At 36.8% G+C, this 13,344-nt stretch overlaps 1 protein-coding gene across 1 annotated transcript in view; it reads right to left on the reverse strand.

The window, feature by feature from the left end:
* Positions 1-5,146, reverse strand: part of SCN9A (sodium voltage-gated channel alpha subunit 9) — a gene marked incomplete at its 3' end in the record, with an annotated part of 181,825 nt that extends 176,679 nt beyond the window's left edge. Inside the window, exon 1 of the mRNA XM_081262212.1 lies at positions 5,070-5,146. The remainder of the gene's footprint in view (positions 1-5,069) is intronic.
* Between the last annotated feature and the right edge of the window lie 8,198 nt (positions 5,147-13,344).

A 13,344-nucleotide genomic window follows, 5' to 3' on the forward strand; every position in this document is an offset into this window, starting at 1 on the left:
TAAATAAAGGTACTGCATCCATCTACAACTAAAACAAAATATTTAAAAAAGCCAACCTTACCAAGACACTCTATGGATTCTAGTTTGGCATAGGACATATATAAAATTTCATTATCAATCTCTTGAAAAATGTCTTTGTACTTTTATGTTATTGTATCTTTCTAATCTTATTAATCTTTCTTTAGAAGATGAATTTTCTAGTTATTTGCACTAATAGTTTGACCATAAAATGGGGTATTTACTGATTTTATTTATTTATATATATATATATATATCACATGTTTAAGAGAAAAGGAGTAAAGAAGGCATTTGGGTAGGACAGGATGCTAGGTTAATGACAATGTAAATGCACTCACTTCCTGTAAATTCCCAAGTGAACAAGCCCAGGTACTGTTGAAGTGTTAACACATTTTGATAAATGTTTCAGAAAGCTTTTTTAAAAATCCGGGGAGATATTTTAAAGAAATTCATGATCAGTAAGAACAATCTCTCAAATACTCCACAAAAAAAGAAAATCCTAATGAATAGCAATAAAACTACAATTAAAATAATGGTGTGTTTTAACAATAATATATGGCATTTGGGACTATTATATCTCTTTAAAAATCCAAAGGTATTCCATTTCCTGTATGAAAGAAGCAATAGTATCATGCTTTCACTTATAGTAAATTCTTATTTGAAAGAAAGAAGAGGAAAGAACTATGTTCTCAATTGGGCTAAAAAGACGTAGAATAATTCAATTCTATTCATTATATCAACTCAAAATTGTCAGTGGCAGATGAAGTGTACTGGCACTGTCTGGGCATTCCCTCTTCCTTCCCCTCTTCATCATGGTCTGGCAGATTTCCTTACCACCCATAAGGGTTTCAGTCCTTGGTACTTCATTCCACTTTCTGCTGCCAAGAGCTTATAGCTTTTCCTGTTGCCTAGGGTGATTTCCTTCCAGCAAAGCAGAGAGGAAAGAGTAAGTAAAAATCTTCAATGAAGAAATTTCATTTGGTAGGATGTCAAGACACCAAAACTGTTGTCTGATATTCCACAAAATTATTCTGTTCACGTTCTTTGAATGTTCTCTCATAAATCTTCATATAAAATTATTTTCATAACATCTCATAATTTTTATTTTATTATGACCTTGCCATCTCAGAGTGGTGATCTAACTCACCTACTTCTGAAGGAAGATGTGACAGTCCTTACACTCCTGTGTAAGAATAAATTAGCTAATTTGTGATGGGTAAAGTGGAGGACCATATCCAATTAGTACACAGATATACTCCAAAACTTCATAATAACTACAATATGCCAATTTAATAGAAAATTTAACACAATCCCCAGTGCCAATTCATGAAATAATTTAGTTCTTCAAGATGAAACATGATAGACAAAATTTTCACCAAAAAACAAACAACAAAAAACAATGTGGTAGGCCACTTGTTAATGTTAAAGAAAATCATTAACCAAAGCTGATAACCCATCTGAAAGCTAAATTTTCAATAAATTGTTAAAAACAAAACTCCTAGTTAGTGTAGCATATTTAAGTGCAGTCTTGAAAAATAAAAATGGTAGGAGGACCTATGGCCACACAAAGTGTATTTGTAGTAAAATTCTAGTGTGTATATGACACTATTATTCATTAGTATAACTTTTGAAGCCCTTGTCTCTATCCCAGTAATAGTGGTGGGTCCTCATGATCCTTGTCTCTCCCTAAGCCCTCCTTGGTGAATGCTTTGTATTTGTGAGGTAATTTGTTCCTTGTACCTGGAGTAAAAACTGAGATCAGGTACACACTCAATCTATGGTCCCAGTCTCATTGGATCAGGCTTCTATCAACTGAGTTCACTTCAAAGCCTATATTTATTTTTTTTAAAAAATTATGCTTAATTACTGAGTGACTCTTAAATCCTTGGTAAAGATGCAGACTCATAATGTCATCAATGTAGATTAGGAATCACTTGCTAAAATCATATTAGTTTATGCAGCCTAATTTTTCCTTAAAATATATTTTAATCAAGTTGTGGTCACTGCCTTACTGCCTTACTTATCTTTGAACACATTATCACCTATACTGATGAAAGAGGGACTATATCTCAGGACATTTAAATTATACCTTCTCAAAATCATAGCACAGGGTTGCAAACATCCTGGATAGTCAATGTATACAAAATCGAATCACAAGATTTCCAGCATTGGTGAGTACTATGGTGAAATAATTCATGTCTTTTTACTTTTTATTTATATAAATATCTGCAACCCCCTTCCTGCCTCATGCCAGGCACTATCCTGGAAGCTGGGTCAACATAAAGACATAGTCTGAGTTCCCTTGGAGCTCCTAGGTATGCAAATCTGCAAAATACCTGCCTGCTATAATAAGAATCATGAAGGAATCAAACAAGGTACCAAGATCAAGAGGAAAAGGGGACAACATACTGTGACAAGGTGATCAAGAATGATCTCTGAGACAGAGATCTTTGAGCTGATAATTTAAAGTTTGAGAAAGAGCTAGCCATGTAAAGAGTGTGTGAATGGGGATAGTCTCGGCCGTGGAGACAGCATGTGAGGTCTTTGAGAGTGAAATTGATATTGCTTCATGTGCTCCAGGTGCTAAAAGACTAGTGTGGCAGAAACACATAAATCAGGGGAAGATGGGTTTTGTTGAGGTTAAAGAGAAGGAACAGATCAGTGAGTGAAATGTATGCTAAAAGAAAGAAATCTACTGTTATTGGTAATCAATCTGTTTCTGTTTTACTTTTTAATGCAGTGATGAGCCAGTGAATGCTTTTAAGGAGCAACATGAAGATACTGTTTCTAAGGAGAGTGAATTATAGGGGAACAAATTATGGGAGTCAAGAAACAAATGTGAAGCCCATAAAATAGGACTGCAGGCAGGTAGATTATGATGATGAGATGAACTCATTGGGTGGCAGTGTAAATATAGAAAATACAGTAAAAGATATATATTTGATATGTATAATGGAATAGAGACATGTTTGCGACAAATTAAATGAGTCTACATACAGGCTGTATAGGGGTGAAATAGGGTTATGAGGAAGGGATTACAATCAAAGATGACTTCAACATCTGGTAAATGATGGAGCCACTTATTCAGACTGCAAAAATTTAGGGAAAGGATCTGAAACACAGTTTCAGGAAAAATTGTGAATTTTGACATTGAGAATGTTCCATTTATTTTAATAAAATTTAACTCCTTTACAGGGTCATGTCTTGTCATACAAAAATACTATATGAACTTCTAGCACTTCATTGTTATTTACATTATCTAATAGAAATAGAAGGTAGAAAATGTTTTTATTATCCATGCAAATTCAAACTTCTATTTTTTTTTCTTACCACAAAGAAAATAGGTTGGACATATTAAATAAGGCAAACAGGACCCTGATTTCTCTTCTTTATTTCTTACTTTTTCTTTGCAGCTGAAACTCACCTCAGCAACAGGTAGCAAAAACACAGGATGACTCCCATGATTATCTGTGGGCCTTAGGGGAATAAGTAGGCACAGGGATACTTTTGGCAGAGAGCCAGACCTGACTCAGCTTTCTTCCATGGAAGCATCAGGTACCCAGGGAGCCCAGCTCTTTACCATAGGAGTCTATCAGACACCTAGTCTTTGTAAAAATGTATTCTTTGACTATACAATGATTTACCTGTAAGAGGAAACCGCCCTTTAAGTGTCTAAAAAAAAATTTTAGAAAGTATCTGAAGCACAAAAATGATCAGTTACCTTAATAAACAATTTATTTTCCATTACATCAAATGCCATATTTTGTGAAGCATTTTGTTATGAGCTAATAATCATGAAAATTTCATATACAGGAATCACCTAAAACCAGCTTATGAATAATGTATTTTTTAAAATCTTGCCATAAATTCTAAGAAAGTAAATTCTAAATTCTAGTTTGAATTTTTAAAAAATAATGTGAAAAGAATCTTAAGACGTTTCATTAAAATAGACAAAGTAATAATTTGTAGATTATATATAAATAAGTTTTACTGAGGTTAAAGCAAAAATAATAAATATATCTTAAATTAAAAAATCAAAAAGAAAAACACCTTTCTTTTGTCCACAAGGAAAAAAGAAATAGAAAAGAATATTAACAGTGCTAATGAAAAGAATTAAACCTCCCACCACTAACTGAAAATCAATTATTCTTTTCAAAGCTTATGTTGATTCAGCCTTTATCTTATTAAATCAACCTTTGGAAAAATTTCTGTAAGCTTCTCTCTCATGAAAAGCTTCAGAGGACGTACAGTTGACTACAAACGTTAAAACTTTGAAAATAAAAAGTGTGTAAATATGAACTAAAATCATAAAAACTAGCATTAAAGTTTTTAGTTTCATAATTTTGCTTTGATCTTTTGTCTTTAACATAAGGAGCGAAAATGTTTTTGTTTTCTAAAGGCACATGAAAGTTTGGGTTGACGCAGATAAAAAGTTCAAATGATTTTGGGTCTGATCTGAATTTCACGATTAAGGGTTTATAAGTCGCCAGAACATAAACTGCGCTGAGCAATGGGGAACTAAGCCTCCTTGTCCATTATTCCCGTCTGTGTGCTCTTAAGGGATGCGGCGCTTCTTAGATCTCCCACAGGTGGCATGAGCTACACTGATTCTGCGCGCTCAGATTTACAGATGGGGAATACACCACATGTTTTTGGTTGGGAAAGAATCATGAGCTGCCCCTGGTACTGAAATTCATCTAGCAGTTCTGTCAGCAGATACCAAAAGAAATAAAAGACAGGAAACCATTCGGTGTCCCTACCTTTCCTCAGCACAACTGTTCAGAACCTGGCAGTAAACCCTCAGGTTCAAACCCAGCAAAGCAGCAGCACTGCTGTTGAAAGAGTTGGCTTTCAGTCTCTCTTCCTCCAATTGCAAGGATCACCCACCAGCTTCTTTCATTTCTACTTTCCAGGTGTTGTAAAACCCAATGACCAAAACCAAGGCGTGTGAAAATGGGTACAGGTGGGTGTGGCAGATGATTGAGTACGGGCGAGAGCCTGGTAGCTTCTCTTTCCGCTAGACTAGAGGAGCAAGAAAAAAAGGCACTTACCTGCGACCTTGACAGCGGTTCATGCCCGCCCAGTGGCCCTGCAGAATCTAGCCCAGGGGAGAGCACGCACTGCAGGAACCCTTCCTCTCTCCCGGCCTCTCTGCTGCTCTTTCTTCCTTTCTTTGGTATCCTGTTGCTCCGCGTGTGCCCGATACTACCAGAGGCTGGCACCCAGTCCAACCCCCGTCTGCCGAGCCGGCGGTATTGGAACCAGACAGCCGCAGCTGGAGCGCGACTAGGGCCTGCACCGAGTCTGAGCCCCTCCTTCCAGGGCGCGCCCAGGGAGGCAACAACCCCGCCCTCCTCAGACAGTAGCGCAGCTCTTTCTCCCTCCCTGGCTCCCTCTTCGCTCGGGTCCCCAACCCTTGCAAACCTCCTTCCAACTCTGCAGGCGGTCGCAGGGCGGGGACCAAGCTAGGGGCGCGGTGGGGGTGTTGCTGCAGCCTCTCTACAAAGCGCTAGTGAAGGGAGGAGGGGGTCGCACAACCTCCGATCCAGGGCCACCTCTTTGGGTGGGGCTTGAGCTTGTGTGCGCCTGTGTGTCCAGGAGCCAGATAGAGCCCTTCCCTTACTTCACCCCCGCCCCCATTATCCCCTTCCTCCCTTCCAGCTCAGCAGAATTGGCTAACGTTTCCGAGAAGCCACTTTGTTAGGTTGGTGGCAGAGCGGGAGAAAAACTCTGGGGTGGAGGAGGTGGAGACCGGTGGCAAAGAACTGGGGCTGTGGGAGTGTGTGAGGAGCCAGACAACACCGCCTGGCCCTGGGCTCAGGGATTCGAGGCTGGGAATTAGTTCCTTCCCTGGGGTTTTGCTAGTGGAGAATGGGGAGGTGGTGCTCGATACCTGTCTCTGGGCTGTGATTTTTCTTTCTTTTCTTTTCTTTTCTTTTCTTTTCTTTTCTTTTCTTTTCTTTTCTTTTCTTTTCTTTTCTCCTCCCTCCCTCCCTCCCTCCCTCCCTCCCTCCCTCCCTTCCTTCCTTCCTTCCTTTTTTAAATAATCAATCTAGTTGGAGTCTAGATTGTATTTTTCTTGAAGGTGGAGTAAGAGACTGTAGTAGATGGGGAGGGAATCCCTGGGAAGGAGTTGCCTTTTCCCAGACTTTGGACCCCTTCATCTAGTTGTATCATCAGTGATGTGGGTCAGAATTTCAGAGCTTGGAAGGAGCCACTGTGAAAGAAAATCTTTATAATTGCGTGTGTGTGTGTTTGTGTGTGTGTGTGTGTGTGTTCTGTACAGCCACCTGGAAGGAAAAGCAATGAAAATAGGAATGAATTATCTTTTTCAAAAAGAAACAATAAATTTCCACCAAGGGGAGAAGGCATGGCCCTGGGGCACAGGGAATTTTAGGATTCAGGCCTAATTAAAGGACAGGTCTCTATGTTGTTATTTGCTTCCACATCCTTATTATGGAAATGAGGCGTAGTGGTAAACAACAAGGGTTATAAGCTCCAGGGCCTGCCCAGCCCTGCTGCTTTCTCAGCTTCCTGGGTTTGCCCTGAGACTTTGAACCTTCTATTCTTGATTTGTAAGATGTGCTACTGAAGGAAGAAAACTTCCAATTCAGAAGCTCTACTTGGAACTGAAGTATGTCACCTCCTATTCAATGCCATATGCTGAAGGAGTGACTTTCTCTTCCCAGATTGGTTTCAGACTTAGGAAAATTCAATTGTAATAAAAATTACAGCCTTTTTGATTATATGTGATCCATGTAAATTTTAAGCTTGATTTTAGGCCTGGGGTTGTAGCACAATGGTAGAACATCTACCTCCCATGTACAAGGCCCTTGGTAAACTTTATTTTTTAGCAGTTTTCAGTTCACAGCAAAAGTAAGAGGAAGGAATAGAGTTTTCCCACATACCTCTTGCCCTCAGACATGCATAGCCTCCCTTCCTCCCTCCACCCTTACCAGAGTGGTACAGTTTTTTGTTTTACAGTGGATGAACTTTAATTGACACACCATTATTATCCAAAGTCCATAGTTTACAATAGGGTTCACTCTTGGAGTTGCATAGTCTTTGGGTTTGAACAAATGTACAATAACACTTTCTTGTAGGGGACAGATGAGGCAAGGCACCAAAGATAGCAGGAAACAATTTTATTTGGCCGCAGCCAGGTTCAGAGGGTACAGCTTTCACTGTAATTAATTAATCCCCTGAACCCTGAGTTCAGGTAGTTTTAGAACTTTATACCCAGGATGTAAAGGGAGGGGCTCAGAATTTCAGAGTCTGCAAGTTCATGTAAAAGCAGCTTTTTAGTTCACTGTTCTTTCACTGTTTCACCCTTCAAGGACAACACCTGAGAAGGGGAGATCTTCTTCTCCCCTTTCTTTCCTCTCCCTGTCAACTGTTACCATGGAGCCCAATTGGTAACTTCTCTTATCTTAGAAATGTAGAGATCTCTGTGAAGCTCTAGCTCAAGGCCAGAGGCCTTGTTAAAGGATCTGTTTTATTTTTTTAATCACATTTTGCATTTGCAAACACACTTCTACAAACTACTATACTGGATAAATATTCGTGAAAAACTAGTAAAGTGGTGTTCAACACCTGGAGTCATGATTTCTTCTAGGCCAGTAGTCAAGTAAAATAGAGCAATAGGAAAATAAGAAGTTTACCTACATTGAACTCTTTTGTAGAGACTCCTTTGCTGATACTCCTAAAATCAATTATTGTCAAGATTTCTGGAGAAGCTTAATTAAGATTTTCTATGGAGGAAGAGCTACCACTACAATATATCCACGATTATCTTAACATACAGAGTAGTTTCACTGATCTAAAAAGTTTTATACACCACCTATTCATCCCGCAATGCTGGGAAACCATTGATGTTTCTAATATCTCCATCGTTTTGCCTTTTCCACATTGTTCTATAAAGGAAATAATACAGTGTGTAGTATTTTCAGATAGGTTTCTTTCATTTAGCAATATTTGCTTAACATTTTTCGTGTCTTTATATGATTTATGGCTCATTTTAAAAATATATTTATTTTTTAGTTGTAGTTGGGCACAATTCCTTTATTTTACTTATTTTCTATGTGGTGCTAAGGATCAAACCCAGGGCCTTGCACATGAGAGGCGAGTGCTCTACCTCTGAGCCACAACCCTAGCCCTGTAGCTCATTTTCTTTACAGTGCTAAAGAATACTAGAGTGTCTGGTTGTACCACAATTTATTCATTACCTACTAAGTAACATCTCGGTTGATTCCAAGCCTTAGCAATTATGAATAAAGCTTCTGTATAGAAGGATTTTTATGTGCACAGAAGATTTCAACTTGATTTAAACGCCATAACAAAAGACCTGACAAGAACAACTTAAGAGAAGGAAAAGTTTATTTTGGCTCATGTTCTTAGAAGTTTTGTGCATGGTCAGACAATTCCATAGCTCCAGACCCAAGGTGAAGCAGAACATCATGACAGAAAGGCATGGTAGGGGGAAGCAGCTTAGGACATGGCAACTAGGAAAGAGAGAGAGAGAGAGAGAGAAAGAGAGAGAGAGAGAGAGGGGGCGCTCTGCTCAACAGGCACAAAATATACACCCCAAAGTTACACCCCAGTGACCTATTTCTTCCAGTCACATCCTCCTTGCCTATAGTTACCACCCAGTTAATTCATATAGTGGATTAACCCACTAATTAGTTAAGGTTCTCATAACCTAATCATTTCAATGCTGAACATACTTGCATTTTCTAAAATATAAACTTTTGGAGGACACCTTCTATCTAAATCATAACACAACTCATTTGAGTTAACACCAAGAAGCAAAATGATTGTATTGTTGGTGATCATTTGTTTAAATTTGTAGGAAATTGCCAAACTGTGTTCCCAAATGGCTAAAACATTTTGCATTACCATTAACAATGACTGAGAATTCCTGTTACTCAACACCCTTGCCAGCATTTGGTGTTATTCTTATTTTAGATTTTGGCCATTCTAATAGGTATGCTGGTACCAAATGTGTTGCATCATGTTGCTTCAATTTGCATTTTCCTTTTGACCTTGGTATGGATCACTTTTTTTTGCAATTAGCATATATTTACTGAGTTGTCAAATTGGTTGGTGCATTTTAAAACTAAGTTGTTTTGTTCTTGTTAGTTTTAAGAGTTCTTTATGTATTTCAGGTTGTTATCAAGTGTGTCCTTGCAAATATTTCTTCTAGGCTGTGACTTATCTTCTCATTCTCATGACAGCTTTTGCAGAGCAGAAATTTTTAAAATTAATGAAGACTAACTTACCATTCTTTTTCTTTCATCGAGTATTCCTTTTTTGTTGTATCTAAAATGTCATCACCTGGCTGGGTAGGGAGCTTGCCTAGCATGCTTAAGGTCCTAGGTTTGATCCCAGCGGATGGGGGATCATCACCATACCCAATGTTGCCCCAGGTTTCTTCTGTGTTATCTACTAAGAGTTTTATAGTTTTGCATTTTACTTTTAAGTCTTTGATCCATTGTGGGTTAATTTTGGTGGCCATTTTTGTGCCACCTTGCTAAAGACCTCTGTATCTAAGTTTTCTGTTGCACAGCCACTGAAATTAAAACTGGCCCCAAAAGACCTTTCTGTTACTCTCTGTCATCTGATATCCAACTTCATCACAAAATAATCCATCTGACATTTAGAACAATTAGAACTCACAGGACTTTAAATCTATTTTTCTTTTCTTTCCTTATGAAGATGTATTAAGAACACCAAGACTCTACCTGAAGAAGACAATTAATGCAAAAAGATCAATAATTCTAAAGTTATGAATATGGTAAACAGATTTGAACACCAGATCCTACAATACCCAAAGCATTTAAAGAAGCAAAACTGAAAACAAACCAGATTATTATATTATAGATTATGGAGTAAACTCATCAGATCTATTATTCCTACAGATGAAAAAAAGACAAAAGTTGATTTAAGATGAGTTGGTGAATGATGGCACCATTTGGACTGATTATAGGAACTTAGTGTCAACTTTGATGGCTAATGCACTATCCAGAAAACATCAATTAAGATATTGATAGGAAATCCAGGCTCAGTGGACAGTGCTTGTAATTCCAGATACCAGGGAGACTGAGGCAGGAGGATCAAAAGTATGAGGCCAGCCTCGGCAACTCAGTGAGACCCTGTCTCAAAATCAAAAATAAAAAGGGTGGGGAAGGTAGCTTAGTGCTAGAGTGCTCCTGGGTTCAATCTCCAGTCAGTGCAAAAAAAAAAAAAAAAAAAAAAAAAAGATAGTGACAGGATATTGGACTGGATGATCTACTGTTTAATGATGTGCACAATGCTTAATATTAATATTAATATTTTAATGGACAGAAAAGTACTTCCCACCTGTGTATTGGAAAGAGATCTGATGTTACTTTTCACCTGCCACTAAAATGATATGGATATTAAATATAGATTATCCATCTCTCTGTGTATATATTCCCCTCTAAGCATCCATTCATAAGCACATGCTATTCCCAATATACCTAGGCTCTTTTTATGATATGTCTGAGGGATCCCTCCTAGAATTTTGCCAATGAGTTTATTGGAAAAGAATGGTGCATATAGTTTATTGTTTTTCCAAACTCTATTTTATCTTCCAGCTGTTTATTTTCTTTCCTTTTGTTTATCTCATGTGCCACTCCCAGTCTCTAGAACATTCTGTATTGTGTTACTTTTAGTCTGTGTTGTTTGTGCTTTTATCAGCCTTGAGGTTTTGTTATTGTTGTTGTTGTTGTTTTGTTTTCATCTGTGTAAACCCAGTAAACCTCTTGAATATCATACTGAAAACTTGAGTTCATGGAACCCCAAGGGATGATGCCACATGTAGAGGTGAGTAAGTAGTTCCTAGGGGAAGACTGGAGAAGGCTTGAGTTAGGAGAGGCAGAAGATACTTGGTTGAACCAGCCAATAATGAATAAATTCCTAAGGTTGCTCATAGCTGATCTTCTGTAACTTGGATACAAAAATGTAGAGATGTTTATGTATAGAAATTTTCCAATGTCCTATTTTATTTCACTTTGCTGGTAACATGGAAATCCACACCTCTATCTTTTCCACAATTGACACTCCAATTTTCAAAAGTGTAGAATTTTCTGGAGGGATAGTAGACAGTGATATTAAAAAAAATAAGATTAAGATGCTAAAATACTGAATTTATTTTTTGTATCTAAAAGGATTAGAATAATACAGTTACCTTCTAATATTTGCCACACATCAATGTTTTTATTATGATTATGATTATTTTGAGACACTGTGGAATAAACCCAGCGCCTTGCACATGCAGGCCAAGTGCTAAACCACTGAGCTATACCTCCAAACCAGCAATGTTATAGTTTAAGAAAAAAGACAATTATGCTATTTTGAAAATGAAAAAATAAATCTTCAAGTTTTCTTTTCTTTTTTTTTATGTGTGTGTATGTATACATTACCAAAAAACAGTGTTCAAAAGTAGGATTTCAAAGAAGGATTAAAATAAGAGAGATTTATAATTAAAATATAGTGTTTATAAAAGAAAGTTTGTATGAAATTCATACAATAAAGACTGTCAGACATTGATTAGACTAGACATTGAACAAATTATGAATAATATAACAACTAAAGAAAAGAGTTTCTTCAATGTATCAGCATCAGAGTGTCTTCTGGTTTAATTTGCCATAGTCTTGACTATTTTTTTGCCAGTAAACTCATGTGAAGAAAAAGAAATATATCTTCATCTTCCATGTAGTAGACTCTTAATAAGTATGCTGATTGATTAAAGTTATTTATGAAGAACTCTTCCCACAAGGTCAAACAGCCCACTGAAGAATCCATTACTAGAACGGTGCTTTCTGTGGTGTACTTTTTGATTAGAACTGCTGTTATTGATATCTCCTTTTTCAGGAAGAAAATTCTTAAACTACACAAGGAGACAAAGTATATGAAACACCATTTTTGGACTTGTGCAATGTAGTGTAAAAGACTGTGATTCCTAAAGAAGAGAAATAAGATGAACATATCATTAGCCCAGTTCACCATGTGAATGTAATTTCAAGACTGTAACTCAGAAAAGAGGAACCCCAAAAGAGTTCAGCAATCTGCCCAAGTTGAGAAGATAGACAATAGAGTTGGAGAGGCTGAGGCAACTATCATTTGCGGGACAGAATACCTGAGAGAAGGAGGATGCTTACAGAACAGGGATCTGAAGCAGAATGCCCTCAAGCTTTTGAGAACAGAAATACCCAAGGCTAGAAAAAGAGCTAATGTTAAGCAGTAGGTTACAAAATTCCTAGACCTCACAAAGGACTGGAAATACTTTATGTTCATCCTAGTAAAAGTGGAAAGACCTCCTACAGGAAATACTGGGTAGAGGCTTATGAAGAGTATTATCTTAGTGGCACACTAGCTGCAGTCTTAAGTTACTCTAAACTTACCCTGGCAAAGCTTAAAAGCAAGACTTTTTCAAAGGATCCAACTGATTTCAATTATTTAAATCTAGCCAGAATGAAGCCAACACTTTTAAAAGAATATAACAACATAAAATTCACATTGACTGGCAACCCACATTAAAAAAAAAAAAAAAATATATATATATATATATATATATATGTATATATATATATCTCAGGCATGGAAAGAAGAAGGAAAATACAAGACACAGGTAATAAAAATCCATCAATAAGAACACATCCAGAAATTAGCAAATGAGGACATTAAATTCTGTAACATAAGTGCTAAATATGCTCAACATAATAGAGAAAAATCTGAAGATCATGAGGAGAGAAAGAGAAGATATCATAACACTAAAGCAGAACTTCTATATATGAAAAACAGTATCAGAAATGATAATTCACTGTATGTAAAAGCAACAGTTACTACTTTGGATAATATTAAAGGAATATGTGAAGAATGGAAAGTCAATGACTCCTATTATTTTAAACTTTATGTACAGCCCATTTTTAGCAATTTGACTGCTATCTTTCCAGACTTTTATTCACCTGTATAAATAAATATATCTTTAATACTATTTGAAATGATGAAATATTGATGCAATAATTGTTTTATAGTTATAATTCATAGCAATCTGTGACTATTTTTAACTTTGAATAAGAATTTTAATATATTTACCCAACATTCTATATGCATATTAGATTTATAAATTTACTCTCAAGTATCAGGAATATGCTTTCATCAAAGATATATAAAGAGGCACTAAAGATACTTTCAAAAGAGATATTCAAATATATTTCAGCACATTTATCATGAGTGATATCAAGATGTAACTTTCCAAGATACTACTTTAAAATTCTGCTATGCATTATTGCCGCAGTCTTG

The sequence above is a fragment of the Spermophilus citellus genome (genome assembly GCF_964194105.1).
Source record: "Spermophilus citellus genome assembly, chromosome: 11".
Taxonomy (NCBI): Eukaryota; Metazoa; Chordata; class Mammalia; order Rodentia; family Sciuridae; genus Spermophilus; species Spermophilus citellus.